We start from the raw sequence: 18,167 nt of genomic DNA on the forward strand, positions 1-18,167 counted from the left end.
GAATATTTATATTTACTTTGTCATGTTACTCGGTATTCTTTTGTTTTTATTTATGTATATTTATATTTATACCTTGTGTGTATCGTATGTATTTGTTCACCACTTGAGACCTATTGATTCAAAATTACCTTGATAACATAGATTCAGTTAGACAGCTTTGAGGCTTAGTGCGTGAATCTCTTCAAAACTTAAATAATAATAATAATAAAAAAAAATACTACATCTAAAAAAAGTTACTTTGTAAAATATTTCGAAACTTTCAACTATGTTCGATTTGGGGTAAGGCGTCGTTAGCCTAGGCACCTAGGTGTATCAAACACCGTTCTACCGAGTAAAAGATTATTTTAATGCAATCTATTTAACATATAGGCACAGAATCGTTTAGCGTAATTTATAAATGATTCTAGATTTAAAAGACTGGCAAACAACGGGGGAAGAAGGGAATCGCCCCTATCCTTAGTTTTCTGATTCAAAAGCAAAATTAGAAAATTATGTTCTCATGCATAATCCGATAATCATTTCAACCATTACGAAAATAATATGCAAATAAAATAATAATGTTAGTAAACAAATCTACATTTTAACACCAACGCATTAGGTATTTTTTCCACCCACAAATGTGCGTTCAGACCGGGGGGAAAAAAAATCACATTAAATTCCACCCACAGCAAAGAGAAACAAAACCTACACAGCCCATAAAGAGCGACTGGGTACTCCCAACAACTCGTTTCGTTTCGTAATTCGTGCTAAATGAACTGCTAGAGGAAAATTTAGCCAAATCTTTTTCTTGACGGTACATGTCCTTTCGGCCTGGTAACATGCTCCGCTTGCATTAAAAAAAAAAAAAAAAAAAAAAAAAAACTTGCAAACTTTAGATTATAATGTCGTAATACCTCAAAGAAAATTTTTTTTATTAAAAAACTTGTAAATATTAAAACAATACAGAAAGAAATACTTTATATTCTTAAAATAAAAATAGTACTTACTGTTGCCAACTACAAAACCAAATTCGGATATTTGTTTCCGCATTTCTTTTTGAAGCATAAAATGGAAACAAAAGAATATCAAAGCATTAAATATGCATATTAACAATTCAATAAAAATTTCTAAAAAAAATGCTATCTGAAAACTTCAGATCACAGTCTGCACTACTTACTCCTCAAAGAAGAGTTTTTCACTAAAATAAATAATTAATTAAATAAAATAAAAGTCTGAAAAGATTCAGATCTTAACGTCGCACCAGAGAGCTTGTAAATTTTTTATGCTCTCGCTGAGCATCGCAGGTTACCAGTCTATTTATTGGACTAATTTCTACTAACACATTTTTTTTTTATTATTTTTTCAGTCTTTTCTCAGCTTACCATAACATTTTTCAGTTTTCTTACTAAGATAACTTGCAAAACTTTTTTTTGCCATTTGATTGTTAATTTTTTGTGCGTTTAACTTTATTTATTAAATATTATGTTCTTCGTACTTAAAGCTATATAATATTCAAAAGAAAAATACCAAAATATTTAAAAGCAGCACATCTTTAGAATTCCGCATTTAGTGTTAAGGGTTGCCATTTCTTTAGATCAGATATATTATTTTTTTAAAAACTAAAAAAGAATGCAATGATTTTAAGTAGTCTAACTAGTGTAATTTCATAACAATTTTTACTATTTATGATTAGATAGCTCATGATTTTAATGGATTTTTATTTAAACCAATCGCATTAAAAAGTAGAAAAAATATTCTTAAGAACTGTAAGTGCTTTTAAATCGCTTTGTTTGTAATTCAGTAACCATTCAGATTAAATATGAAAGTCAAATATCTTTGATTTTACTGAATAAACACAAGGTGGGAGTGAAAAATAAAAGTATTTTACTTCTGGCAGTGGCAACAAATTGCTTTTCAAATAGCATTTTGCCGAACGACAACAGTCAGGCATGCTGGAAATAAAACCGTTTTATTTTGAAAAGCGTTCTCAAGTCTTTAAAATCGCTGAGTTTGTTAATCAGAAATTGATTAAATTTGTATAAAATGTGAACTAAATAAAGAAAAACAAATACGAAAATTCAAAATTCGGGCTTCGAAGTGCACATGTTCGGGTGAATGAATATGAGTATTAAAAATTAAGTGGCTTCAAGGTATCGTCGTTTCTCCACAATGCGAGGAATATACATACATGCAGATTCTTCATTATTTTTATTATTTTTTAAATAATGCACGGCGATAACACTTGGTAGGAACAATTTGTAAACTGTTTCAAACACTGATAAGGACATAAAGTGAACTTTAAAACTAATGGCACATCTGGTGCTAGGGAAAAAAATTCAAATATAACACATCTTAAAAATTTAAAGGAAACAAATGAACGATTCTAAGGCTATTACATAAAATATAGGATTAGATACATATTTTACTTATTACAAAAAGATGCAAATACTCACAGAAATTATCCATTAGATCTATCATAATTTAAATTATATCAATTAAAAGCATAATTAAAAAGACAAATTAAACTAAGAAATGTGTTTATTGCTTTTAAATCACTTGGTTTGTTATTCAGTAACGAACTGATAAGTATGAAAAAAAAAATTAAGATTTTATGCTTTGCCGAATGGCAGTATTCTGAGAACAAATACACTACGTGCGATGGTGAGTAGAAGATCTTAATTCTCAGGCAACGGCAACGTTTCCCGTGGGCCATGACAGCCCAATCTTTTGATGTGAACAAACACATAAAACTGTTACAAGCAAATGTTGCCGAGGATTCAATAATAGTATAATAAAAAAACATTAGAAGCAGATTATAAAACAGATATATCTTAATTTGTCTTCCAGAGGGAATAAAATAAAAGCAAAAGAGTACAAATGAGCCATAACATTGCATATTAATATTAATGAAGCATAAAACTATTTTCTACAAGTAATCTACTTCAGCGTCAATGCGCAAATCTCATGCGCATAAAAATGTTACGGATGGAACTAATTTTTTTTTAATTAGTGTTTGTCTGCACATGTAAGTTCATTAAGAAATAAAAAAAAAAAAAAAAAAAAAAAAAAAAAAAAACAGTTTTGTTTTTTTAAGAGTTTCATCTTTGAAAACAACTAATGCAGCAGCATATGCTGTCCATGGTGAAATGAAAAGAAGAATGCTTTGAGACATTTTGGGTAAAATTCTGAGACTTTTTAAAAATTTATTTATTACAAAATAAATATCAACAATCAATGCTTTGTGGTGTTGCGTGGCCCCAACTTGCCCACAACAGTAGTAGTGACTGCTATGAACTGGAAATTACACTAACTCTTAAGAAGGGCTTAACTCCCTTTTTATACCACTTTAGAAGTTACAGATGCGTTCACTTGACGCTCACAAACTACGCCGACCCGGCGCTTAAATAAAAATAAGAAAGTACAACTAAAAATGAATAAATAACAAGTCACTACCTACGACGCTCTATAAACGTGACTACTTAACCGCGTTCTAAGAGACAGCTGAGATTTCAGCAAACTTTCTGAATAAGAAGTTGAAAGATTCAACTAACTGCATCAGGCACACAGGTAGGCACACAGGCGGAAACGCGCGGTTCTTAAATTTCTACCTAGCAACCTTCACGCTCGTGAATCAAGAAAGCACACCTACAAACTCGTTTCCCTTCTATTTAACTCAAATTACTTCTGCTAAATATTTGAATACTCTGAGCGTTCTACTAAAATTTACATACTCTGGCATTGGCAATTCCAGGGGAAAGTAAAGGCTTGACAGGAAAGATAGCTTAAAATAAATGTTAGTTAAAATAAATATAAACCCTACAGCTTCACAAATAGAATCAATTTCAATATCGTTTAGTTCTATGTGCAGAAGCATCCGGGATATATGTTCCAGATGATTCTAAAAACTTCTGATCTGAATTTTACTTTCCTTGCTCGGAAAACCAAATATGATTTCAAGGTAAAAGTATAGTTTAGGATACCCCTTGGCGAAACTTGGCGGTACATGGATACCGATTTTGCGCAATTCTTTGACTCGTTATTTTGGTTTGCGAAGCGGCGATTTTTGCACACAAAGCCAAAATAACAAGAAAACAATTGCACAAACTCGGTATCCATGTACACATCGACTTATTTTCACTTAAAATCCCCGAAATGCACAAAAATGGCATTGCGCACTCCTTTGACTTTATCCATGTACACGTCGACCTATTTTCACATAAAAAAAATCCCCGAATTGCACAAAAATGGCATTGCGACCTCTTTTAACTTTATCATGTACAAATCGATATATTTTCACTTAAAAAGTCAAAGGAGCACCAAATTCTACAATATAGGCAAACAAAAAAATACACAATCTCAATAAAACACATTTTAAACCAAACAATAAAATAACATAAAAAAGGAAATATATGTTATACATTTAAGCACTACCAAAAGCAAATATTCACTTACCATGATTTTCGAGTTCGCTTCGTACACCCAGAGCCACGTAAAAATCAAAATATCAATCATATTCAAATGAATTTTTTCAAACCAGGTACTCTTTCTGATCGAACGCTTCACATAGTGACCATCTGAACCTTTCTTCCTACAAACCTATTCAAATCCATCTAAACGGTTTTTACGTTCGACTAGAGGCATATCATACAGGACACTTATAATGGCTATTAAGTAAACTTTCATTTACACAGCAGTCAATTAAAGCTCTTTTCTCCTTTCGCTCCAAATCGTACAGAAACCTTCAAATTAATCTTACTACATTCGGCCATTCTACCGTCTAAAGAATCAAACCAACACACACCACAAAAACGCTTACAAAACATCCCATGATTCAAAATTTCCGAGAATCATGCACCCGATTACATCACAATAGGGTTTCCATAACATTCAACTACTCAGGCTACCATAAATGAAACAACAACTTGGCGATAAATGTAACAACAACTTCGCCATAATACAAGGGGTACCTTAAAGTCTACTCTACCCGATTTCAGTATACTCCTACCTTAAATTTTCCAGTCAGTTCAGAGCGTTTTTTACGGAGTACTTGTAAGAGAAAACGACATGGCTCGGCACCTTAAATCCCCATACCTTTTTATGATTGAAAAATCAAAGTCTAAGGAAATCTGGAGATATTCTTGCACTTTTGATTTCAATAACTTTTCGTAATGACTGGTGAGTTGGGGATAATCACTCGTACTGCTTTTATTTCTGGGGGGGAGAATTCTTTTTCCCTCATAAATTTTATTTTTGCCTGTAAATCTGGATTTTTTTTTTTTTCCCTCCCAAATAAGTGGTGAACTGCGTCACAACATCTGACAAATTGGATAGTAGCCTGCAGAAGCCGTAGTCGAATAGAAAAGAGGTCGTAGTCGGATGTTCTAAATACTATTCTAAATACTTTCAGTTCTTTTGGTCAGTTTGCGACGCATGATCGTTACCTATGGACTTTGCAGTACAGGAAATTTGTGTAACTTACTAATTTGTGTGTGTGGAAAACAGTTAACCTCTTTCGAAGAATAAAATGAAACATAGACACGATTGGAATCTACCCGTTATTAAATTTCATCAAAATGATCAGATTTTATTTTAGATGCAGACGATGGCGTACACATGAAGTTACGTTACAAATTTTGCAATTGATTTATATTACATAAAACATATTTTGTTTATAACACTGATGGTAACTGGAATGTACGGTGCAGCTAAACCAAACCCGAGAGAGAGAGAAGAAGAAACCAAAACCTGGTGCAAACATATGTGGTGGCACCAAAATTTTTAAGTGCTTAAGATCTCTGAAAGTCTTAATCTGGCCTTGCACTAATGGCATAGAATATTGCAAAAGGTTAATAAGATATCCAGATAAATGCTGTATTGAAAGCTAAAGCTGTACTGAAATACGCCCTTTCATAACACTAAGATAAAAGAAAGGTTTTACTCATAGCCAAATGAAAACAAAGTCTGTCAGATGCTATATTATCGACACTAACACCTCTCTAAAGAAAGTAACACTTAGAAGAAAAATACCCTTACGGCAGGATTTGTCAGAAGAATAGTATGGTGCATTAAGATCTTCGATTTCAGTTTAAAAGTTTTATACAACTGAACTCTGGATATATATATTGCGACCCATGGCAAGGGTGTCCAACCTTTCGAATATTCTATGCTGCATGATCGAACGAAAGATGTGGCAAAGACTATTATAGTGCCCAGGGCTTAAATAAGGTTTCGGCACTTTTTAGTTTTTAAAGAAAAACGTAATTTAAGTCGGAGCCCCAAACAATTCCAGCTACTGTATTTTAATTTAAGATTGTATTATTTGCCACTAATTTAACTTTATTTATTAATTTTTCATCAATTTACTCTTTGTTTTTTTAATCATTCAATTTTATTACTTTATTTATTTATTTTTATTTTACTTGTGAATGGCCTTATATAGCGCTCCGACACTTTTAATTTTAGAAATCCAGTCCTGAATTACCTAACAAAAATATGCCAACGGTCGCATAAGGTGTTTTACATTTATTAACGATCACACTAATTATCGCGTGAAAAAATTACATACATTTTTTAATGTCAGAGAGACTTCGAAAACTGATTAAGAGCAGTTTTAACATTTAAACAAAAAATAAGATTTATTCATAACTCATCAAGGACAACAACAATGAGATCTCATTTACAATGTAACCATAATAAGAAAAAAAAAAGCGGGGATGCGTGTGTGTAGGTGTATATGTGGAAGGGGAAAACAATAAGAGCAAATATAATGTATTTCATTTCTTTAGCTACAACCGCTTCTTTGTCGGAATATTTTTTTTTTAAATTTGACGCTGCTACTAGCGTGAATGGCTGTCGCTGCCATTCATGTTATAATAAATTTTAAGTTGCCAACGGACTAAAACACAACCGTTACTCGTTTTTGTTGCTGCCAATCAAGCATCACCTACCTTACTTTTACTTGATTATTACAATTATATGAGGTTGCCATAATACTTAAAAAAATCGCCCCATCTTTTATAGAGCATTGCCTTTCATGCGTTTTCTGTCTTCCATAATTACAGCAAAATGAAGCACAGAATTTAAAATGAACCAAGAGCGCATGAAATGCAAGTATAGCCAGCCAATAACTCTGCTTCTGTAAATATTATCATCATTTTAAAGAGGTACTTAGCCGTCTTTCTTTCAAAGAAAAATTGAAATCTTCACAGAAAATCTACTGCCTATTATTATACCTCACTCTGCTACAGAGTAAAAAGGCTACTTCCCGGATCTTCAAAATACTGTTACGAAATGTACAGGCGCGGTAAGATAGCTTCCCCGCAAAGCAGTTTTAGGATTGCCATAAAATGGCAAGAAAAGGCAGGGTTGCCACATTTGGCGACAAAATTGGCGATATCCCATGGACAGATTGAGAGCCTTCTGGAACGAATTCTTACCGGTTTAGCCCAGGATGTTCTCGAACTCAAGCCGAAAGCTATATAAACCCTACTGGTCAGCAGTCAGTCAGTGTGCGTCTCTCATCGAGTGAGTGTGTCTCGTCTAGCGAATCAATCCCTGCGGAGTCGATCGAGTTGACAAACGGGCTGCGAGTGCCGAGTGGGTCGTCGAGTCCACTGAAGGAGTCTGTTAGTGTATCGCGGTTAGTGCATCGTCGAGAGAGCGTGTTGTGCTCCGGGAAAGACTGAACCGAAGAGTCAGGAGCTGTGCTCGTGTGTCGTCGAGTGCATCGCGAGTTGTAGCGTCGAGAGTCTCGCGAGTACGTGGAGTTCCAAGAACGACCAAGCAGAGTCGGGAGCTGTACTCCGCAAAGCAGAGTCGGCTGCCTTGCAGGAAGCTATCTCCACCGTGATAGCCTGATAACCTGAAGGCTGTGTCGCTGATCGTGTCAGCGTGTTCATAGTAAATCTTCGACGACTGTAAAACGTGTTTTGGAGCTGTCCTGACAATATCGACAAATAAAGTGTGTTTCGATACTTCATAAAGTGTCGTCGTTAATCACTCCAAATCTACACGAACCCCGAACGAACGTGAAGGAAGGAAATAACGCAACAACTGCTGTCAGAAGAATTAGGAAAAACGGAACAATTGGTGTCAGAAGTGGGATAGGAAAAAAACGTAACAATACTACGCCGCCTAGTTAGCTGGGTAGATTGGGGAAACGGCTCAGGGCTAAAGAAGGCTCAGGACTAGCCCTGGGAACGGTAGCTATATCCTTCGGCCTGGATTCAAATCGCGGATAAGGCATGAATGTTTGTAATTGTATAGTACCTTTGTGACGCAGTAGTGCTTAATGCTGTCGAGCAAAAGTCCTCTCCATGATGTGAAAAGTGATGGCATGGGATGAAGGTATAAGTGGGGGATAAAAGGCCTCATTATTTTATTTGCATGAATTTTATACTCATTGTCACTTTTAAAACTGTTTTGTGAAGTATTATGTCCTCACCTATGCATTTACACTTACGGTCTAAATATTAGTCTTTGATCAGGTCCACTGACACATTTATTGAGCTGTCATCCTGATGACTCTCGGCAAAAGTTAGGAGGCTAATAATATATTATGCTGTTGATGAGGTGCGGTAGCTGTACTCTCAGACGTTGGTAAACTGCCCTGCCAATTGGAGTAAATGAAGGGTTGTCATCAAAATTGGGATACAGCTAGACCAGGGGTCGGCAACCTTTTGAGTCGGAAGAGTTAAAAATTTTCAATTTAAAAAATTTCAAAGTTTTTAAAGAGCCACAAAATTTTTTATTGCGAACAATAAATAGCACTCGCATAAATAAAGTTTTTTGATAAAAAAAATAATCTATTTATTCATAAGGAAAAAAATATCTATTTATTCATATATAAATAGTGTTTTTCACAACAAATTAGATAATATATATATAGGGCATTATTAGATAATTATTATTTAAGTAAAAAATTAAAACAAATAAACATTTACTTACAACACTAACTTGTACTTCAAACAATTGGGCAAACAAATTCAATGGGAGCGATGGCTTTGCATGATTATTCACGTAGAAAATTTAAACTTGACTAAACAATGTAACTTGTATTTAAAATAAAAAAAAAGATAACATACATTTGATCAAACAAATTCAATGGGAGCGTTGGCTTTGCATGGTTTTAGAAAGTTTGGATAAATTTGGCTCATAACTTGTTGTTTTACGTTTCAAACACGACTGTAAATTTTTATTTGTTAGTTGGCTTTCTTACTGTACTTTTAATTATATTCATGCAAGACAATGCTAGCTCGCAGAAGTATGTCGATCCGAAGATAGTTCAGCACTCCAAAACTTCACCTCACTGTAGCAATCTGGAAGACTACTCCATGCGACGAATGTAAGTCCTTCAACTCGCGGCATTTCTTTTAAAGCTGTCTTTCAAAGCTTTTTGTTGCGTTACGTACATACATTTCTGGACCTCCAACTCTTCCAACTTGCTTTTCATCTCTGTAATTATCCACTCCACAAAGCTTTACTTTTTAAATCGATCAATTGCATTTCTAGAGATCCAGTATGAATTCCAAATGGCTCAATGGGGATTTCGTTACTATTTGTGTTGAGAGGATTTACTATGAATGCTAGAGTGATTTTTGTCGGTTTTGAATTGCTCAAATCTGTCAGCAAATTCATCTTTAATTTTTTTATAACTGTGCTGAAGTAATTCGTGTCAACAGTTGCACTGGTTTTATCGCGATATTGCTTTAGAAATTGAAAATGAAGTAATTTACCGCCCTGAATATCTTCTGCAAAAAGAATTAATTTTTCTTCAAAACAAACCAATTCTTCTACCGAAACATAGGGTGGGTTTCCCTTTCCTTGCAGTTTTAGATTCAGCTCATTAAATTTCGCTGTGACATCCATCATAAAGTAAAATTTTTGCAATCATTTGTCGTTCTCTAATTCAGGGTGATTAATGCCTTTTTCATTTAGGAATGTATTTATTTTGTGAAGAAGGAGGTCGGAATACTGAGTCTCCATTTCATTTAAGAATTCTTTAAACTGACGATGGTAAAGTGCTTTTGACAAGATGCTGTTAATAATCTTGATTACCAAATTCATGACCTCAACTATTTCGGCCAGAAATGTTTAAGCACAAAGCACTTCTTGGTGTATCATGCTGTGAAACGTAAGAATTTCGTGGTTTATTTTGCTCTGAAGAATCATTGTCGCCCCTTTATTTTTCCCTGTCATACTTCCGGCTCTATCAGTTGCTATTGAAACGATTTTATTTAAATCGATCTTATTGTCTTCAAGGCATTTTTGCACGGCATTCGCTTATATCTTCCCCTCTATTTTGTCCCAAGAGCGGTAGCAATCCTATAAGTTCTTCGTTTGGGTCTTGGGAAGACATATACCTGACAAAAAGGGCAACTTGTGTCGTGTCTTTTATGTCGCAAGACTCATCTATAGCAAGTGATAAGGCAGAAGAAAGCTGAATATCTTCCACCTGCAAATATGTTACATTTGAAGACATTTTAGCTATTCTATTTTGTACTGTTTTAGCGGAAAGTGGCAATTCTTTGATTTTTTTCAAGATTTCTGGTTTGTTTTTGAAATCACAAAACAGTTCTTCAGATGCACGTATGAAGCAATCTTTGACATACCCACCATCTGTGAATGGTTTGCCTTTTTTTTTTTTTTTTTGCAATTTCTAATGATACCGTGAAGCTTGCCACATTAACATTACTTGTGGATTGCGTCCAGTTACTTAACATGGAACTTGATTGCTATTTTTGTTTTTGGAGCTCGTCGACAGCTTTTTTTTTCGTTCTTCGCCGGCTGGATATTTACTAACAAACTGAGTATGATTTTTAGTGAAGTGTCTCTCTAAATTTGATTTCTTATTGTGTGCGAGTTTTTCGTGGCAAATGAGACAAGTCGGAAGGCCATCTGAATTGCATATGAAAGCGAGCGACTGCGTCCAATCCCGATTGAATTCTCGATGTTCTTCTTCAGTTCATCTCTCTCTCTCTCTCTCTCTCTTTTTTTTTTTTTTAAATAAAATAAATAATAGTTGCGTATGGAACTAAAGAGCCGCAGCTTCACATCCAAAGAGCCGCAGGTTGCCGACCCTTGAGCTAGACAAAAGTCGAACTTACAGCATCAATGAAGCATATTGTCTTCTGGTTCTGACAACGAACGAGAAAGAATTTCCAAGGCCTTCACCAAGACAGGAGCTTACATACATCTTGACCATGATGAATTCATAAGCTTGGTCGAGACCCTCTCAGGTTAGAAAGCTAAGACACAACAAACAACCACAATTTCAAAATATTAGATGTTCATAAAAATTTGTAAAAGATATCAGTCCAAAAATGACACAACTCTTTTCTCCAACCCCCTTCACGCTATATCGTATTGCTGAAAACATTTTTTAAAAATAAAATTGCAATCAGATTGCAGTCACCTTAGAGAAGGTTTTACCTTTAAAATTATCTAAATAAATATATAAGCAAATAAATCAAATAAAAATTTAAAAATAAAGCTTCATAAAGCTTATTATTATTATTATATCTTCATTAATTACAATAATTTTTTATAAATTAGTCATAATTAAAATAATTATCCGTTCGATATAACGTAAAGTAGATGCATTTTAATTCCTAAGAAATAAATTATTCAAAAAGTATTTAAATTATTGAAAAGTGTGTTTATTGTTTAAAATCGCTCCTTTTATAACTAAAAACAGGTTGACTTAATAGAAAGAAAAAAAAATATTGTATGTTGCCAACTTCTACACGCTTAAGAAAATATTCAGCATGTGTGCGGGCGCATGGGAAGAATATTATAGAGCTTATGATTCATGAAATGGCAAATCTTTCTAAAGCTTGTTTCTAGATTCTTTCCGTTCCTCAGTTTTCAGAGCAATATGATGTACATGGATTTTATTGTGCAAGTACAGGATTTTATATGTTATGTGAAAATTATATTCATCTTCTGAGTGTTTTCACTTATTTACTTAAATATTCGCAAATATAAGAATGCTGACAACCAGAGATGTCATGAAAGTGCTGAAGCACTGAAATTTTTTCCTTTAGGCAAGTAACTTTTATAAAAGTTTCAATTAAATAACTTTTCTTTACCTACATATCTGACTTTATTCCTCTCATCTGCAAGTATGCAGGTAAGTTTCGTGTCAACTGAGAACACTATGACCGTTGTTAACGTTTCATGAAATTACGAAACATACTTTCAAAAATTCGCTCATAAAATGACAATCAACGAAGTATACTTTAATCTAGTTACCTAAAAGGGAACAGAAAAAGTTTCCAAGCAATTTGAATTGATGCAGCTAATGAAGATCTTCAATATAATTTTAAATGCAGTCAATCTTTGAAGTAATAAAATCCATGTACTTGCTGCTTTTGGACCTATTCATTTATCAAATGAATTAAGTTAATGTACACAACGGTTATCAGCCTACGGGAGGTACACCTTCGTGGAAAAATTCCTCGAGCTCACTGCCTTGTGTTCACATTACATGTCATGAGAACAGTCGTTCACGGAAATGCCGACTGGTCACCATGTAGACTAATCGTTCACAGAAAATCAAGTCCAAGTCAAACAACAATTATTTAACAATCTTCATCCGCTCGGTGACTAAGGCTTCGTTCAGGCTAAGACTTATCGGTTATAAGGCTTTGTGGTTTAAAGCCTTGTAGGGATTTATATTTAGTTTTACTAATAATTTAATTTTAGTTCAGACTTTCTTATAAGCCTTCATTCCCCTAAGTGTCAGTGCCAGAATAGTTAAATTGGGTAGCGCACGTGATGAGAATGCAAATTCTACCTTGAGGAGAAAAGTTTAAATATTGAGGTTTTAGAAGGGAAGTGAGAGAGTTGGGCTCGCGCAGCCGTCTCTGCCATAGGGTACAATTTGCTGATTGCTGGTTTAAGTGGCTAAAATGCATTTATCTGCTGCCACTAGTTATAGAGGAGGTCGAAGGTCGGTATCTCGCTGAGCCCTCTAGATTAGTTTAGCACTTGTTAAACATTTCAACTTTTGATTTTTAAATTATCTGCTCTTCAGTTACCGCCCAAGTGGTAGCGAAGTTTGTTAGCGTCAAGTTGACGCAGTGTAAATTTTAAAGAGTTAATAAAGGGTTTGAACCCTTTCTTCTGTGTAGTTTCCTGTTACTCCTGTATCCAGCTAGAGGTTAAAGCAGCTGGACACTACAGCCTAAACGTCTTTAAGTCCGGTCACAACTGTTTACCACAGTTCAAGATGTAGCCAGTCAGGGAAGGTAAAGCTACACATACGTATCGAATGTCATTTCGTGTTTGCTTCGTTATGATTGGTCGGTTCTTATACCAATTTAGAATATAAAGTTGAAAAGTTAAAGACTTTTAGGCAAAAATCCTTAAACCAGTTTGATTTTCTCGTAGCAAAGTTGTGACGTAGGAAGGTCTTTTTGCCTAACAACGAACTAACTCGAAATTTAATTTGTTGATTAAGTTCTTATATCTCACACTTTGCCCGATGGAAACAAACTGACGCGCAGAAGATAGTATACGGTTTTCCTTTATTTTTTATTTTGGAACAAGCCTTTCTTTTACCTTCTATTTTCTTGCCTACCTTTCCCTACCAGAATACTCATTCTGGCATGGTTTTTCAGTACTACGATTTATGCAAATAAGGTAGAAATGAGTATTTAACCTGAAGTCTGGGTTCAGTTAAGATGGTTCAAAAATAGAAAGGAAGTGCATGTGTTATATTAATAAATTCAAATGAAAAAAAAAAATACTCGAAGCACGTTTAACAAGGAAAATAGCACCTTCCAAGCTGAACTAATAGCAATAAAATTAGCAATAAATTATTCAATTGAAAACAACATGCATTACATAAATATTATTAGTGATTACTAATCTGCAATACGTGCCCTTCAAAATAATAAATATAATTCTCAACTAATTCAAGACATCATCAATAGCACCACGGAAGAAGAGTGAAGAAGAGTTAAAGAAAATAGAAAAGACGATAATATATTTGTCATCAAGAAGAGAAGAACTCTTTTAATTAACCACTTCAATGTTATTTCTTTTTAGGATTTTTTAATACTGTTGCGTGGGTACGGGTTCATTACGAAATGAATGCACAAGTCCGATGAAAAAATGGACACAATTTTATTATTATCACAAGAAAAATGATTAAATGTCCTCAAATAATCGTGCAGTATCACAATATACAACAGTAGTTATCTTCTAACTACTCAAACGTTCAATAGAACTTAATTCAAAACAGCTAAAGAAAGCTAATCCGCGAATTCGCTACAATCAACAAGAGCAGTTTTCTAAACAACAACAAACTAAGTAACTACCACGAACTGAGATGTTTTCCTCCTTTTATAAGATTTTAAAATCACGCGCGAGAATTTTCTAGTACTTTCTCGAAATCAAAAAGAGATATTTATTAAATGTTTAATGCACGCGTTCTTGTATTTTCAATTTTCCGGCTTAGCTTTCTTTTAATATTCGTCACGCGCTGCACTGCGCGGGAAATAAAACCATTTAATTTATAATTGAACTAACATTAGCTTTTTAAATACCAAATTCGTAACAATACGAACACCATTTGATTTATTATTAATTATTATCCATTTATTATATAATTCATTGTTTATACGCCAAATTATTATTATTATTAGTAGTATTTTTTTAATACAGAATTTTAGTGTAAGCAACATCAGTATGAAATATTCTAAGTATTATAAAACTACTGGATATGTATCCAAAGTATGTAAGTACAATGGCACCGTCTGTTAACATTTCTTGTAATTTCTTTATTCATATGTTCTTAATTGCGTATTATGGAACTCATCTGCTCTAAATTTTAATAAATAATGGAAGTAATATTGGACTATACCCATTTACTCATAGGAAACATAGGGTGTCCTTTGGCATTTCTATATGAACATGATTAATTTTATTTAGTATTAGTTAGTTTTATATTTTCTGAGTTAAAAGCAAGTGGAGGCTTCTTGTACGCCCCAATGGGTCCCACTGTTAATTTGTTTTGAGTTAGAATAAGAGGGCATTTTAACCCTTCTTTGGATTTGTTACTTACGCTACAAGAACTCAGAGAATAATCACTATATACTTCTTCACTGTTCTAGCTTACAAGGAACTCTATTTTAGGCAGGATATTACAATACAAAAGTTTTATTTCAAGCAAAAAAAAAAAAAAAAACACTACCTTTTAAACTGCTGAGTTTGTTAATCAAAAATTCATTAAATTCGCCCAAAATGAGAAATAAATCAAAAGCATATTCGAAATTCCGGGTTCCAGGTACACCTGTTCGAAGAAGGGCTATGTGTGTTCAAAACCTGGCGATCTATGTGCAGTCGTTTTCCCATAACGCGAGTAACAAACATACATATAAATTCTTCATTATTTAATAAAAGAAATGGTATAAAGCGGCTACAACAAGTAAAATATCTGCAAGTATAATGAGTATAATACTAATAATTACAACAAAGCTTCATTAAAAATTATCCCTTTTTATATAGTATAAAGTAATTTATATGAATTAAATACTGTAAAAAGTAATTTATATGAATTAAATACTGTATTGGCATAATAGAAAATGTCGATCATAAAGGCCACAAATGAGCAGTAACCCTCCATATGACCAAATGCACGGGAGTATATTCAAAGAAGGAAAAAGAATCCTCTCCCTCCCCTTAAAAAAAGCATACAGCGTCATTAAGCCTTCCCGGATGATCAAGTCCCGTGTCTAATAACTATAAAAAAAAAGGGGAACCATCTCTTTCATAACCTGATCCGGTTCATCTTCAAATCGGGGGTGGCTGAGGAGTTATTTCTGACTGGAATTTTTGTATGGGTTTTTCCCAGTTTCTCATCAGCTGTCACGATTTCCCTACTCTCGACTTATCTCAAGAATAACGAACGACCTTACGCATCAATAAAATAACGGTTTTTTTTTTTTTTTTTTTTTTTTTTTTTTTTTTTGTTTGTTTCAGCTAGGACGTAGGCTCCAGACAGGAAGGAGTGTGAAGGAGTATAACCACACCCAAGGCGGCTAGACCATAGTATCCTGCTGGCAGGAGAGAATTCAAAATAGAACATTTTTAATACGGGACGCTCCACAAGCAAAGTTGTATCTAATGTTCTAATTCCATAGTAGTTCTTTTTTTTTTTTTTTTTCTTTTTCTTTTTTTTTTTTTTTCAGCATGGAGTAGAACAGACGCTTAACCTACTGACATTTCATTCCAAAGCAAACGGTAACAGTCAACTATTCGTATCTTCTCCTGAAACGCGAATAGTTGAAAAAGTAATTTCTTTAACGAAGGTCCAGTCCGCATGAGGGGGAAAAAAAAAAAAAAAAAGAAAAAGAAATCTGAAATGTTTCAGATTTTAAATTACGTCCAAAGGGGCGTTTTTTAACATTTTGTGTGTTACCTTTCTTTATTAAATATCATGTTCCTCGCACTTAAACCATAAGATCCAGTGCAACAGCAATATCGCAAAATAGTTTTAAAACGAGCATATCTTTAGAATTTCCGATACAGAGACTCACGCGCTGGAGATAAAAATGTTTTTTCTGCACAACGTTGCCATTGCTCGCTTTGAAATCCTTGAGTTTGTTAATCAAAAATTCGTCAAAGTTTTAAAAAATAGGAAATCGATCATAAAACAAATTTCAAATTTGGTCTTCCACATGCTCATATTCGTTGGAGGATTACGTTATTCAAAATTCGATGACTCTATGTACCGTTGTTTTATCACAATACGAGAAATATACATACATTTATGCAGATTTTTCATTATTTAATTTCTTCAAGTATAATGCAGGACTCTAACATTTTGTGGCAACAGTTTGAAAAGTGAACCGACATTTATGAGTCCGACGCAAAATGCCAAAACGAAACTAATAGTCCTTCGGGATTCAAATCCCTTTGGACTAAAAAAAAATTGCAATGTTCATCGTAGGATGGAAGTCTGCTTTAGCAGTCATGAAAATTAGTGTGCGTCGATTTCGCGCGAAGCAAGATATTCGCACTGAGCTTCTCAGCAATACTTTTGAGAGTTTTAGCAACTTTTTTCACATTACAGACATCTTCCCAACAGTTTTAAACCATCTTCAACTTATTTCGCTGATATTTAGATGCCAGAAATTACATCATTTCATGTCAACATATTCATATTTTCTCGTGGAAACAAAGCAAGGATATTTTGAGGACATCTAGGAATGTATTATATTAAAATCTTATGCGTTGAGGATTTAACCATAATATATATCTCTGCTATGCCGACTACGGTACGTCAGTGAATTTTTTCGCAACAATACGTTATATATTACATTAATCACCCGAATGGACAAACTAACTGAAAATACTGACAGCTGCTCCCATAAACTCTGGCACACCGTAAAATAACGGAACGGAATGGTACAAAATTTTGGAAAGACTCCGCTAAATGCAATTCTAATGTGAAAACCGAATAACTGTCTGCAAGAGTATTATGCATGGCGTTAGGAATAAGTTTGATTAATTACAGTTTTCATACAAGTAACGTTGGGATATGCAATAAATTAAATGCAGTTTATATTAAATTAATTGCATACATCGTTAAAAAATAAACAAAAATTTAAAATAACAAGAAGTACACTAATGGACTTAAATTCTTCTATAAATCTAAATCAATTACAAACTGATTAAACTGGAATAAAGATCTTCACATCGGACAGCGGCACTCTGGAAACTGGCTCTTTGTCAAACTGGATGGAAGATTAATCAAAGATTCTTGTCAAACTGGATGGAAGATTAATCAAAGATTCTTGTCAAACTGCATGGAAGATTAATCAAAGAATCTATCTTTCATCAATGGCAACACTGCTCGATTCGTGTAAATTATTAACGCATGGTAATATAACGTAACGTCCAAATATTTCGGAAAGATTCTGCTACAGACATTTCTAATGTGCGTGAGGGAAGGCACCGACATTCATATGAATTCGAATATTTTTATTAGCTCTTTCAATTCTGGCAGAGAAAAGTACTCTCGACGCCTTCGAGAAACAAACCCACTCGCAAACAATAGAGTTCCCACCAAATCCCAACTCTGACAGTGAACTTTTAACCTCGGATGCAGACTATTACTCCAGAAAACTTCTGACGAAACCTTATATCCGTCGATACTACACCTCCAACGAAGACAACGC

General features: G+C 34.0%; 1 protein-coding gene across 4 annotated transcripts in view; it reads right to left on the reverse strand.

The window, feature by feature from the left end:
* LOC118185324 (uncharacterized) overlaps positions 1-18,167 on the reverse strand; it is a 108,362-nt gene that overhangs the window by 60,223 nt on the left and 29,972 nt on the right. For 2 of the 4 annotated variants that reach the window (XM_035355163.2, XM_035355161.2), the window contains exon 2: positions 987-1,031. The exons of the other annotated variants lie outside the window; for them this stretch is intronic. The gene's annotated coding sequence lies outside the window, so the exon portion shown is untranslated. The remainder of the gene's footprint in view (positions 1-986; positions 1,032-18,167) is intronic. 4 annotated transcript variants of the gene reach the window in all.

The sequence above is a fragment of the Stegodyphus dumicola genome, chromosome 8 (genome assembly GCF_044657685.1).
Source record: "Stegodyphus dumicola isolate Sdum_Otavi_A_Nest chromosome 8, ASM4465768v1".
In the NCBI taxonomy this organism is placed as follows: domain Eukaryota; kingdom Metazoa; phylum Arthropoda; class Arachnida; order Araneae; family Eresidae; genus Stegodyphus; species Stegodyphus dumicola.